Source organism: Camelus ferus, chromosome X, assembly GCF_009834535.1.
Source record: "Camelus ferus isolate YT-003-E chromosome X, BCGSAC_Cfer_1.0, whole genome shotgun sequence".
In the NCBI taxonomy this organism is placed as follows: Eukaryota; Metazoa; Chordata; class Mammalia; order Artiodactyla; family Camelidae; genus Camelus; species Camelus ferus.
Window position 1 is genome coordinate 58,865,335 of NC_045732.1, and position 13,512 is coordinate 58,878,846.

The window sequence follows — 13,512 nt, forward strand, 5'->3', positions numbered from 1 at the left end:
TGCACTTAAGATTCACATATTCTTTTTCCTTGTGTATTGACAACTCGTTTCTTTCTGTTGTTGAATAATATTTTATCATATGAATACACCACTGTTTATCAATTCACTGACTGATAAAGCTGCTATAAACATTCATATGCAGGCTTTTTGTGGACATACATTTCCAAATAAATTAGGTAAATAACTGCCAAACTGTCTTCAAAAGTGGCTGCACCATTTTGCAATCGTCCCAGCAATGAATGAGAGTTCCTATTGCTCCATATCTTCATCAGCATTTTATTCTGTCAATTTTTTGGATTTTAGCCATTCTAGTAGCAGGTGTGTAGTGATATCTCACTGTTGTTTAATTTTCAGTTTCTTAATAAAAAATGATATTGAGCATTCTCCCAGAAATTGGACTTATATAGAAATTCCAATGTCTCCCTCTTAAAGTGATATTTGGAATGCAACACATTCAATTATGAAGCCAGCAAGTCACTGGTTCTAAGACTGTACATGTATTCTCCTCATTCCTGAGACTGCAATTGCTTGACATCCATGCTTCATACATTGGGAAACGGTGTATAACAATCTATTTTCTCAGCTTCTTTTCCAATGGTTAAGGTTGGCAACTCCTCCAGGAACCAGTTTCAAACAGTGATCATTACTCTAGTCCCTCTTCTTGTGCAGAACATTTTCCATTCCTTTTATCCCACTTGAGCTAAGATCTAATCCATCATGCCCTGTCTTCTGATGGAGACCCTAATAGGCTCATGTTTTAAGCCCTGTTTATTGCTTTGAGTGTGAATTTCAGTTTTGTTTCCCATCCACAGACTTTAAAAAATATTCAGGTATATGTATATTTTGAATTTCTATTTTTATATTTTTCTATTATTGCTATGTGTTTATACCATGTGAGGACATAGTCTAATATGTGGTCTTCATTTCTTATTGTTTACTCCCTTGTATAATCCCTTTCCCTTGCACATTTCCAGAAACTACAAATTGCTTCTATCCAATAGAGCGGCAAAGGTGATGAGATGTCACATCCTTGAATACCATTACATAAGATTGCAACTTATCTTTCTAAAGACTTTCCTTTTTACTGGCTTTGAAGAAGGAAGCTGCCATGTTGTGAGCTGCCCTATGGAGGGGGCCACATGGTAAAGAACTAAAGACAGCCTCTGGCTGACAACCAGCAAGAAACTGAAACCCTTAGTCTGATAGCCTGTAAGGAACTGGACTCTGCCACACGATGTGAGCTTGGAAGTAGATTCTTCTCTTGTCTGGTCTTAGATGAGACCCCAGCCCCAACAGACACCTTGATTGCAGCCTTGCAGAGAACTCAACTAAGCCATGTCCAGACACTTGACAGAAAGAAACTGAAATTAAACATGTTATAAGCTGTTAAGTTTGTGATAATATATTTAAGCCACAGTAGTTAACTAATGTACACCAGGAGTATATCAAATTGTGAACAGTGCAAGACATCTTGAGTAGACAATTCAGTTAATTTTTAAAGAATGCTTATAAATTCTTGAAAACACAATGGCTTATGCTATGGTGATGAAAAAGTTTTTAAAAATATTGAAGTAGAGCAATACAATGTTGTTAATAAGTCAGGTGGAGCACAGTCATTCACTCTATGTTATTAAACACCATGCATGTGTTACTCACTGTGCTGTAATCACATAACTAATGACTTCAAGCCTTCTTCTCAATATCTGATACTATAGTCACAATATAATACTGTTCAACTTATCTTTTGAGAATGAAACTATTTCCCAATTTATTGTTCAGATTATACTGGATACTTATACATAGAAATACTTTATACTACTAAAACCTGTTTTATAAGTTTTTATTTATGTTTTATAAGCTTTTATTTTTGCCCAAGAGAAGTGAGTATAATTACAACACACATAGTAATATAGGAGATTTGTGTAAACTTTAAAATTAGGTTTTTAAATGTCACTGAGGTAAATAGGAATTATCTCATCTCTGGAAAATGGGTTATATTATAATGACATTTGAAGTCAATAGAAATGTCATTACAGTATAAATATGAACCTTCCTAAAAGGACATTGAGACATTAAATATGCTTTATTTCAAATGCCAATGAAATAAGATAACGACATTCATCCCTAATTATTTAAGAAAAAATTTTCTTCAATCATTTATTAGATTATGTGATAGATAGTTATGTAAATTTGTTGCTTAATCCAAATAAATAAGCTTTTCCAAATCTATCATCACAGTTTGTCAGTTCTGCTTTCAAGGTCAATCTAGGCTCTGACCATTTCTCACCACCTCCACTACTGCTACATACCACCCTCATCCTATCCATCATCAGATCTTTTCTCCATTCCTGCAACAACCTTCTATTGGGGAGGAAGGGCTCCCTTCCTCCACTCACCCATCGCCAGCTTATTTTCTATACAGAAACCAGTAATGTTTTTCCAACTTAAGATAGAAAATGTGCATTGTACTCAAAATCCTTCAGACAGACTAATGGTCCTCCTCCCTCAGAACTTTTGTACTTGTGTTTCCCAGAATGCTCTCTACAGATATCTTCATGTCTTGCCCCTGTATCCTACAGGACTTTGCTTAAATGTCATCTTCAGTTGTCATCTTGCCTCACCGTTGGAATTAAAATAGCAATTAACCCACTCTTCACCCTGCACACCATTTATCTTCCTTGCTTTATTTTCCTTCATAGCAACTATCAATTTATGAAAGGCTATATTTTAATTTGTTTTCTTGTTTATTGCCTATATCTCCATGACCAGAATATAATCTACATGAGAGGAAGGATTTCTGGCCACTTTTTGCCTGATTCCAAAACAATACTTGCAATAGAGTGGGTACTAAACATTTTTTTCAAATAAATAATGTCTATTTATTATTCCAAAGGGACAATTACTGAAAAATCTGTGAATTGGTATTCATTGTCAACTTTTTGCCATAAAAACACAAGAAGAATCAACTGCCAATGCATTTTTGAAAGATATGTGTAGGCAAAAATAGAATTCTGCTTATGATTTGATCATTGTGTCTATGGATACTGGGCTGTTTGATGATGGGGAACATACATAATATAATTGCTAGAAATTAGGCCTCTGGAATTGACAGATCCAGTGGTAAATTCAACTCCACATTTACCAAACTTTGAAATATTATTTAACTTGCCTAAACCTCAGTATTCTCATCTGTAAAATGGCAATGAAAATAGCCTTATCCTTCAGCTACTGTCAGAATGAAATGATGCAAGTTAAGCATCCAGCGTAGTGCCTAGAACATTGTAAGTGCTCCATAAATGTTGGCTTTTCCTAGTGGTATGAAATATCTCATTATTTGCCATCAGTGGACACAGTTTAGTATATTGATTAATTATGGGGGGCTCAGACATTGGACATACCTGGGTTTGTGTCTCAGCTCCACCACTCACCAGCTGTGTGACCTTGGGTACATTACTTGACTTCTATGAGGCTCAGATTGCCCATCTGTAAAATTGGCATATGATAGCCCTGACTTCAGAGGGTTTGCTGGAAATGTTACTTGAGATACACGTGTGTTTATCACAGTGTCTAGAATTGAGTGAGCACTAAAAAGCTATTAATACTGAATGGTAGAATGAGAAGGTAATTGTATGGTATGCAATTAAGAGTGCAAGTAACATCTCTCCTTCACCACCCCCACCCACTCCACATACAACATACACATAAACAGACAAGACGCAAAAATTATTATTCTTAGAAGTGTCCTTAAAGCATGACAAATTGAAGATGTTTCCTATGCCTTGGGGGCCCTAATCTATCTCTGAGATTAACTCCTAATAGTTTATGGGAGGCACAGAGTGAGGGAGAAAGGAGTAATGCTATATGCTGGTACCAAAAGACCTAAGATGTGCATACAATATGGCAATAATCTCTTCCTTTTGTATGGTGTCTGGCAGTTTGCTATAAAACATATATAGTATATCAAATCAGCATGTACAAGGCTATCTAGTGTGTATGGAGCTGTCTAGGAAAACAAGTCACTTATATAAATTATTAAAACAGAAAGGAGGGCAATATATAGAATACTTAACCCTGATCATGACCTCTTTCTAGGAATGTTTCTGCTATCACTGATTTCTGGAGGTGTGATTAATACATATGTTCCTTTTGGTCAAATAACGCCTGTTGCTGGTGGGCATCTTTTCAACTGTAAAGGTCCCTGGGAGAGACAAAGTAGTGGGTTAGACATCCTTTTATGTGAATGAGTTCATGGGATTCTTCTAAGCAGTGTTTTATCTGAGGGTCACCCACCCCTGGGAAAGCAGGAAAGAAGAAGTGATATGTTGATGTGGAAAATGGACTTCCTTTGACTGCATCAAACATTTCACACTTTCAGTCACTTCTTCACCATCAAATTTCTGTATTTGACCACAACACTTAATTCAAATGTGATTCTATCTTAAAATCATCATAAAGGTGTTTGAGGATATCATTGTCACTCCCCAACTTCACTCCTAAAAATGTACTCAATGAGTACTCATCTGGTGAGTTGTAACTATAATTAGATACCTGCTTACTTTAAGAAAAATACAACAGACTTTCTGGCTATTAGTTTATTAAACCAATGATCAAACACACAGCCCCACAAATATACACACACAGAGCTTCCCTCAGGGCTCATGAGCCCATATTAATAGATTCATTATTTCTGTAGCAAGTTAATCCTTGTCGTCTATGATCAGTAGAGTATTATTAAAATGCATCAAGCAGCACACGTCTCCGGATTCATTTATTCTGTTATCACCCTGAAGAAGGCAGGTGAGCTGATTAACTGCTGACTAGTATGTTGGCAATAATGGAAAACGATCATTATTTTCTTAGTTCACAGGAAATTACAAGTATGCAGATACAATTTAAAAGGCAGCCTACAGCTGTATTAAAAAAAATCCAAGTAATGATGTAATTCATTTTCCCCATTTTTTAAAAAATTCAGGGCAATGCAGAAATACAAGCCAGAAGGTTTTTATGCTAGTTTCAAAGATATTCTAAATGCAGAGTGAAACCTGAAGGTTTATTAGGCATATTCATTATAGTCAACTTTTAGAGTCAAAGTAAATCTTATTTCTTTGCTATTAAAAGTAACTGAAAAAAAAATGTGACCTCAAAAACATTTATGCATGTGACTTTGGGCTAATATTGATTAGTGTGAGTTAGTCTTGAGATGGTGTCACCTTTCAAGAATATGTTCCTTAAACAGCTTGTACTAATATAATGTTACCAAAGTTGGATTTAATTCTGTCAAATGGGGCATATACCCACATGATTAGATTTGGGAGGATCAGAAAGTCTATGTTTATGCTCCCTGTGATACTGCGCTTTATAGTAAGACATGTATATGTTATTTTTATCCCTGTTTCTGGTACAGAGCTTCCAAAACTCTTGGACTTTTTTAAGTGACCTAGAGCTTGAGATAAAGGTGTCTTCTGTTATGTTAATGAGTGACTTTTAGATCACCCCTAAAGAAAGGAACTGGATGCCAGGAGAATCAATCATGTGATTAGAGGGTTGGAACTTTTAGTTCTGGAACTGTCTGGACCTCAAGAAAAGGGAAGAGGGCTGCAGGTTAAATCAGTCACCAATGGCCAATGATTTAGTCAACCATGCCTATACAATGGAACCATATAAAAACCCCAGAAGGATGAGTTTTGGAGAACTTCAGGGTTGGTAGACAAGTGGAGGTGTGGGGACAATGGTTTGCCCTGAGATCTTGGAAGCTCCTCTCCCTTTCTCCATACCTTGCCCTACACATCTCTTCCATCTGGCTGTTCCTGAGTTACATCCTTTTATAATAAACCATTAATCTAGTAAGTAAAATGTTTTTCTGAGTTCTGTGAGCTGCTCTAGTAAAGTAATCAAACCTAAGAAGGGAGTCTTGGGAACTTCTGGTTTAAAGCCAGTTGGTCAGAAGCACAGGCAACAACCTGGACTTGAGATTGGCATCTGAAATAGGGACAGTCTTATAGGATGGAGCCCTTAACCTGTGGTTTCTGACACAGTCCACAAGGAGACAGTATCAGAATTGAGTTGAGTTATAGGACATCCAGCTGGTGTCTGAGAGTTGCTTGGCAGGATTGAAAAAACCCACACATTGGAACTGGTGTCAGAATACTTACCCTTAAATATAATACAAATATTAGTGGCCTAAAACCTGTGCTTAAGTCATTGAGTCATCAGGAGTCCCTAGTTTAAACAAAAAATTCCAGTAAAAAATATAAAACACCTATTGTGGGTTCTAGCCTTTGAAAGCCATTTGATCAAATCTCTGCCCCCCCCCAAAAAAAACCCTGAGTATTTCTTGGTTATATCCTAAATGCCTTCATGGGTAAAATATTTTTATAGAATGATCAAAACCTACTTTCTCCACTGGAGTTAGTATATTCTTACTGATCAAACTTGTATTTCTTAAGGGCATTAATTCTTTCTATAAGAAATGTCTTACATTTAAAATTTTAGTTGAAGATTATGCCTGCAGAACCAAACAAAGTTTAGGAGTGTAAAATCAATGAATGAAGCTGCCTGCATGTGAGAGACAATAAGGAATGATATAGTAAACTTGGGAACATGAAATGTCTAAAGACTATCAAATAAAATTACTTTTCAAAGCTGGATGAGATAAAAAAAAAAAAAATGTCTGCAGGAGACCCACACTTGAAACCACTGCCCATGTTAACCTGCATTCAGAGCTTGATTTGTCTGCCAATATGAAAGAATGCAGCTCCTTTGGGATTTGACACGGTGTCCTAGCCATCACCATGTGTAATTAACACAAATGGTCCTTCGCCACTTTTATGAGATGATTCTTTCTGAGTATTTTTAACATCTGACCTTATGAAATTTTCCTAGTTTTCTCATGTGGGGATAGTCACTCTCATCTCAGTTCTCCTAGAGTGATTTGTATATATCTCTGTTACAGAACTTGTCATCTGACACTGTAAGGGTTCGTTGGCATGTCTTTCTCCTTCACTGGACCATAAGCACCTCAAGGGCAAAGGCTTATTCTCCTGTGGAAGCCCACTACCCAGGATTTTGTTAGTACTCACATATCTGTCTCTCATGAATGTTAAGTTGCATAATTTTGGGGGAGGAGATAGATAAGAAGGATGATAGATACATACTGGGGTTACAGTGTCTTAGTTTTGGATATTTTTAGAATTGGCTTAGAATTTTAAGTGGAGCTCTAGAAACTTAGAAATGATGTGCACAATTTTATAATGTCTTTCTTTAAATTTTGAAAGGGAATTTGAGGGAAATACACTACTATATAATAATTTATGCACATATGGATAATTCATATTTTCTTTAAGGTACCTTATTAAAGTTTAGGTACATAGAAAAACTTGGTTAACTTCTAGAGGTGTTTGCCCTCTTGGCAGGGGATTATAGAAAATGCAGGGCTAGGTCATGGACAAGAGTTGTAGTTGACAATTGGGATTTTATAAATTCATCTAGAGTTTATTAGGTTGCAGGGAACTATTTGCAATAATCAAATTCACTGTGTATTACTTGATAACACAGAACATCCATTTCTTAGAATGGGAGATAACTTTATAGTAGTTGTTAAGACAGCTTCATGTGATAGCTTCCTCTTGGGCTTGTGTACTAAGAGATGAGATGCAAATTTTAGATTAGAACACTTGCTTTTATTTTTGTTATACTTTGTTAGCTTAAAATTAGTACAGAGGAGTTTGAGCATTTTGCTGGGAATAATTCCACTATAGCTTGATGAATTGCTCAGCTTTCCACCAGGGATGTATATGTTTAAAGAACAAAATCTAGAATCAAAATTCTAACCCTGATAAATAGTACTGAAGACTTAGAAGCACATTTGTGGTATTTAAAAAAATACTCATCGATCAGGAAAAAGCTTTTGGTATAACACTATTATTTCATCATAAATTGACTGTAAATTAGATTTCAGTGAATTTTACATCAGTTAAATCATAGAGTGGTATATTTCTGAAGGTACATTAGGCTGCCTGCAAAGATTTAGGAGATGGGTAACTTGTCTAAAACACAAATCATATCTCTGAATGGAGTACTCATTTCAGAGGCAAAAACACTCTGATCTTGTACCTACATCCAAGAGTTAAACTCTGTTCTAGCTTTATCACTTTTGGGCTGAATATTATGCTTAATTACGGTTAACTACTCAATACAATATTTAAAAGACAATTTATGGCACAAGTACATGACTTTTCCTGAAGCAGGACACTTTTAAGGCAATCTAATAGTTATTATCTCTCTGAAAAAGAACTTGGTTTTCTTACAGACTGTTGGAAACACAGAGGTTTGTTTTGTATACAAGCCCTGGGAATCACTAAGCCAGCATGACAGAGCCGTTGGAGCTGAAAATTGCAGTGGTAAATTTAGACTTTAGAACCCACAACATCGTTCTCCAGAATTGAGAGGGGAAAAAGGAATTGCTTTTGACGCTGTAACATTTAGTACTGATTCTTCTTATTTGGATAGAAGCTTTTATTATGTTTTAAACACCTTTCAGTTGATTAAGTCCTTAGAACTTTACAGCATATTTTTATGGAATTCTTCATGAAAAGCAAACTCTGAAAGTAGTTTTGAACACTCAGTCTTAAACTGTATTTTTCTCTTTACTAGTTTTATTTTCCATTTTTAGCAATGTATTTTATTCTAGTCATATTTATTTTTCCAAAGACTATGATTTTTTCAAATCATGACTTTTGTATTCCTTTGTATTTCTCTTCTTTAGATTCTATAAATTAGACTTATAAAAAATGTAGCTAGTTCTCTCTTTCTAAGTAATCAGGTATAACTATATATATATATATATGTTTATATAAATGCTGTGTATATATTTAAACCGAATTACACTTCTGTGTTTCCTGTAAGAAGGATGTTCCCACAATATGATAAAAAAACATTTATCTTAATCTGTCCATTAATGTCCAGAACATGTCCCAAGTATCTACTATCACCATTTGTAAACATTATTCTGGAATTTAGAGTCAGCTAATTTGTACCTGAAGTTTTTAGATTTTAAATGATTCCTGGGCACTTTGAGGAAGGTTAAAGACTGCAGGAAAATTCAAGCCTTTTTTCTAACCTTTGGCAACAAGTCTCTTTCCCTAAGTAGATTATCTAAAAGCTTTTGTGCCAGGGACCTCTTTGGCACTCTGGTGAAGCCTGTGAAATTTTTAACGGAATAATGCCTTAAAAATGCATAAAATAAAATAAACAAAATTATAAAGGTAACCAGTCATATTAGACGTTCAGTTAATTATTTTTATTTGTGATATAATTGTGATATTAGAATATGTGTCTTTTGTGTTGACCTATTGAATAACGAGGTCTAATAAATAATATAAATTTGGAGTTACAATGAGTATAAATAATACTTTATGTAACAACAGTCATGTGATATGGAAATATTTATGATTTCTATTGGTTATAAAATTATGGGGCTACTACTGCTGTGATCTATTGCTTACATCCATAACTGAGGGCATTGCTAAAGTTCAGGTTAGTGGAAACACACAATTTTTTCTATTCAAGTTTACATATGTCTGAATTTCCTCAGATTAAGAAACCATCTTAAGGTGTGTACACAATTAGCTCCCAGAAAAGTGACTCAATCACATCCGTGCTGTGACAGCGCTACTCTCCCCAGGAGAAAGGAAAGAAATCAGCCTCAACGTATTGCTTTTAATTGCTTTCATAAAAGATAATCTATAGAGAAATGAAAAAGGACACTGTGACACAATAGTTGTGATACACTCTCTCTGATTTTCAATATAGTATCAATTTCATTTCCTTGAGGATATGAAAGATATACTAAGCAGGAAAGCTTTGCATTAAAAATGAGAGGTAATCAAATTCTTAATCAGCCTAACTTCCTTCTTTCCCAGAAATACAAATTATACCCAAGGATACAAGCACCAGGGAGCTGTCATAAAATTCTATATTCAATTTTAAGAATAAATATGCTAATTTCTGGCAATCCATATATTAAGAAGATTCTTTGAAAACACAACAAAGAATTTTTCTATATAGTAGTTTGCAGTTCTGCCCATGGAAAATGCTAATGAAAATTGACAAACATTGTTTTTTAATATCCAGATTATGTTTCTAATTATCAGGTAGAAAATTCCACTCAGCTTCCAAATCTGCTATTCCTAATGCTAGAGCCAGAAAACCTAGTGCCTAGAAAAACCACCAAATGTTACAAAGGTTACTGTGGTGCCTTCATGACTTACATGTATATTTCTCTAAATTTATAAAAATTTTCTACAAGTTCTTGCCAGGGGAAACATATAGTAATTTTAACTGATTTATCCGACTTAATATTAAGTCCTGGTAGGATGCAGCAGATAGGTCTTTGGCCTCCACCATAAATTGAGCATCTATTATCTTCATGCAATTTTATTACTCACATTGATTCCATCATTCCAAGAAGGTACTCACTTAGGGAGGGGAAGGACGTAGGGAATAATTCTCAGGAAATAGTAAAAAGCTTTTTAAATATGCAGCAAACTTTTAAAAACAATTAAATTACTGATTGATTGGAGTAGCAGTAATAATCTTATCTTAATAATCTTGCACTGCATTTGCTGACCTCAGAACAAAGGCAAAGCAGCTTGAAAAAACCCAGAGTTCTTACATGTGTTCATTTTCACCCAATGTTTACAGATCAGCCTGATTTTTACTCACAAATGACCAATAAGTAAAACATATTTACTTGTTTCACACAGCTAATTTCTGTCTTGTTAGTCTTTTTCTCCTGTCCTCTTAGTCTTGATACAAGATATTAATTTGAAATTGATTAAGAATCCCTTTACTTTTTACAGATAAATATGACATCACTTCATTTTCTATTGACTTTCTTTTGTCAGTGGCTCCCAGAAAAATAAATCCTCTATCAGGTAGCATGGCGTAGCACAGTGTTTCTTAAAGTATATTCTCAGGATGCTAAAATAGATAACACAAACACACTTTCTATGATCATAGAAATTTAGACAAGTCTCTATAAAGTTCATTAGATATCCTTATTTAAAAACTTAGAAGATTTTTAATATGCTAAGACTAATTGATCTTCTTTCAAATGAAGGCATATGATATGCACCTCTTTTCCCATACTTACCAAAAATGAAAAATTGTCAGAGTGCCTCATGGAATTTTTAATATAGTGCTTTAAGCAGGATGTAGTAGTTAAACCACATAAACTGTGATTTGAATTCTTGCTCTGCCGTTACTAGCAATACTAGATTCACAAGCAATTTCATATTTTTGTGTATAAATTTTACCACCTGGAAACTGAAGATAATGGTAGCATATACCTAATTGGGTTGTTGTGAGAGTGACATGAATTCATATATGCAAAGTTCTTAATACATAATAAGTACATGGTAAAATTAATTATTATTATTTGTAGTATTATTACTACTATTGGGAACTCACTGTATACAATTTGCAAAGGACATTTTCTCCTAATATACAATATATAAGTTATAGTCAAAGCCCCGAAACTATCTATGTGATTTTAGACAGATAATTTCATTTATTTAATATATAATATACAATATTAATAGAATAAAGATTAAAAACCACATGATTACCTAAATAAATTCAGAAAAAGACATTTGATAAAAAATATAACACCCATCTGTGCTAAAAACACTCAACAAACTAGGAATAGAAGGAATTTCTCAAATTAATAAAGGGCACCTACAAAATCCTACAACTAACATCATACTTAATGGTGAAAAACTGAAAGTTTTAATCCCAAGATAAGAGGAAAAAACAAGATTGTCAACTCTTATCAATTCGGTTCAACATTGCACTGGAGATTCTATCCAGAGAGATTAGAAAAGAAAGTGAAATTAAAGTCACCTGTATTAGAAGTGAAAAGTAAAATTATCTTTATTCACAAACAATATGATTCGTGCATAGAAAATCCTAAGGGATCCACAGAGGGGTGGGAACTAACAGAACTAATAAATAGTTCAGCAAGTTTGTAAAATATATCATGAAAATACAAATAGCAGTTGTGTTTCTGTACACTAGCAATGAAGATTCTGGAAAAGAAATTATGGAAACAGTTCCATTAACAATAGCATCCAAAATATTAAATATTTAGGACTAAATTTAACAAAATAAATGTAAGTTTTACACCGAAAACTATGAAACATCATTTAATAAAATAAAATAAGGCATAAATAAATGGAAAATGCATTGTGTTTATGGTCTGGATGAGTTAAATACTTTTACTATGGTAATGATCTTCAAATTGATTTATAAGATTCAACACAATCCTTACCAAAATCTCAATTAGCTTTTCTTTTTTTGCAGAAATCGACAAGCTGATCCTAAAATTCATATGGCAAGGCACGAGACCAGTAGTGACCAAAAAAAATCTTGGAAAAGGAAAAGAAGAAAAATGTTGGAGAGCTCACTCTTCTTTGTTTCAATACCTAATATAAAGTGACAATAATCAAGACTGTGTAAAGCTTACATATGCATAACTGTGGAGATAGATGAAATGGAATTCAGGGTCCAGAAATAAATGCTGCCATTTATGGTCAATTGATTTTCAACATGGGTGCCAAGAAAATTCAGTGGAGAAGACTAGAATTTTTGACAAATTGTGGTGCAACAAATGGATATCCACTTGCAAAAGAATGAAGGTGAGCCACTACCTTACAAAAATGAACTCAAAATGGATCACTGACATAAATGTGGAGGTTATAACAATAGAACTCTTAAAAACAAGCAGAGGCGTAAACCTTTGTGGTCTTGGGTTAAGTGATGATTTCTTAGATATGATATCAAAGCACAAGCAATAGAAGAAATATACATCAGACTTAAATTCAAAACCTGTTGCTCTTCAAATGACAATATCAAGAAAATAAAAAGACAGGGGAAGAGGGTATAACTCAGTGGTAGAGTGCGTGCTTAGAATGCACAAGGTCCTGGGTTCAATCTCCAGTACCTTCACAAGTAAATAAGTAAATAAATAAATCTAATTACCTCCCCCCAAAACAATAACAACAACAAACCAAAAAATAAATAAAATAAAAATATTCTTAAAAAAGAAATGAAAAAGGCAACACAAAGATTACCAGGAAATAATTCATACATTAAATAAGGGACTTGTATTTGGAATGTAAAAATAACTATTACAACTCAATATTAGGAAGACAAATAATCCAATAATAAGTAGAGTGATGCATATATATGTGTGTATATATCTATTTATATACATATATTATACTTTGAAAACACAGGAGAGGGAGTCAAGAGGTAGTCTGACTTACTGAGGGAGTCAAGAATATTTTAACAAATAAATTGATTATTTATCAGTCCCTTATTCTTCCTTCACCTGAAAGTAATGGGAGTAATGCTTGACCCATCTGACATTGTTGTTAATAAGTTAATGAGTGTAAAAATTGATGGTGAGTGTGACATTCATAATATATTTGTAAAATTTAGGGAAAAGTTAAA

At 34.0% G+C, this 13,512-nt stretch overlaps 1 non-coding gene across 1 annotated transcript; it reads left to right on the plus strand.

Moving 5' to 3' along the window:
• Positions 1–12,933: 12,933 nt before the first annotated feature.
• TRNAS-AGA lies at positions 12,934–13,005 on the plus strand. Its single transcript has one exon. It is a non-coding gene; the product is annotated as a tRNA-Ser (tRNA).
• The last annotated feature ends 507 nt before the right edge of the window (positions 13,006–13,512 follow it).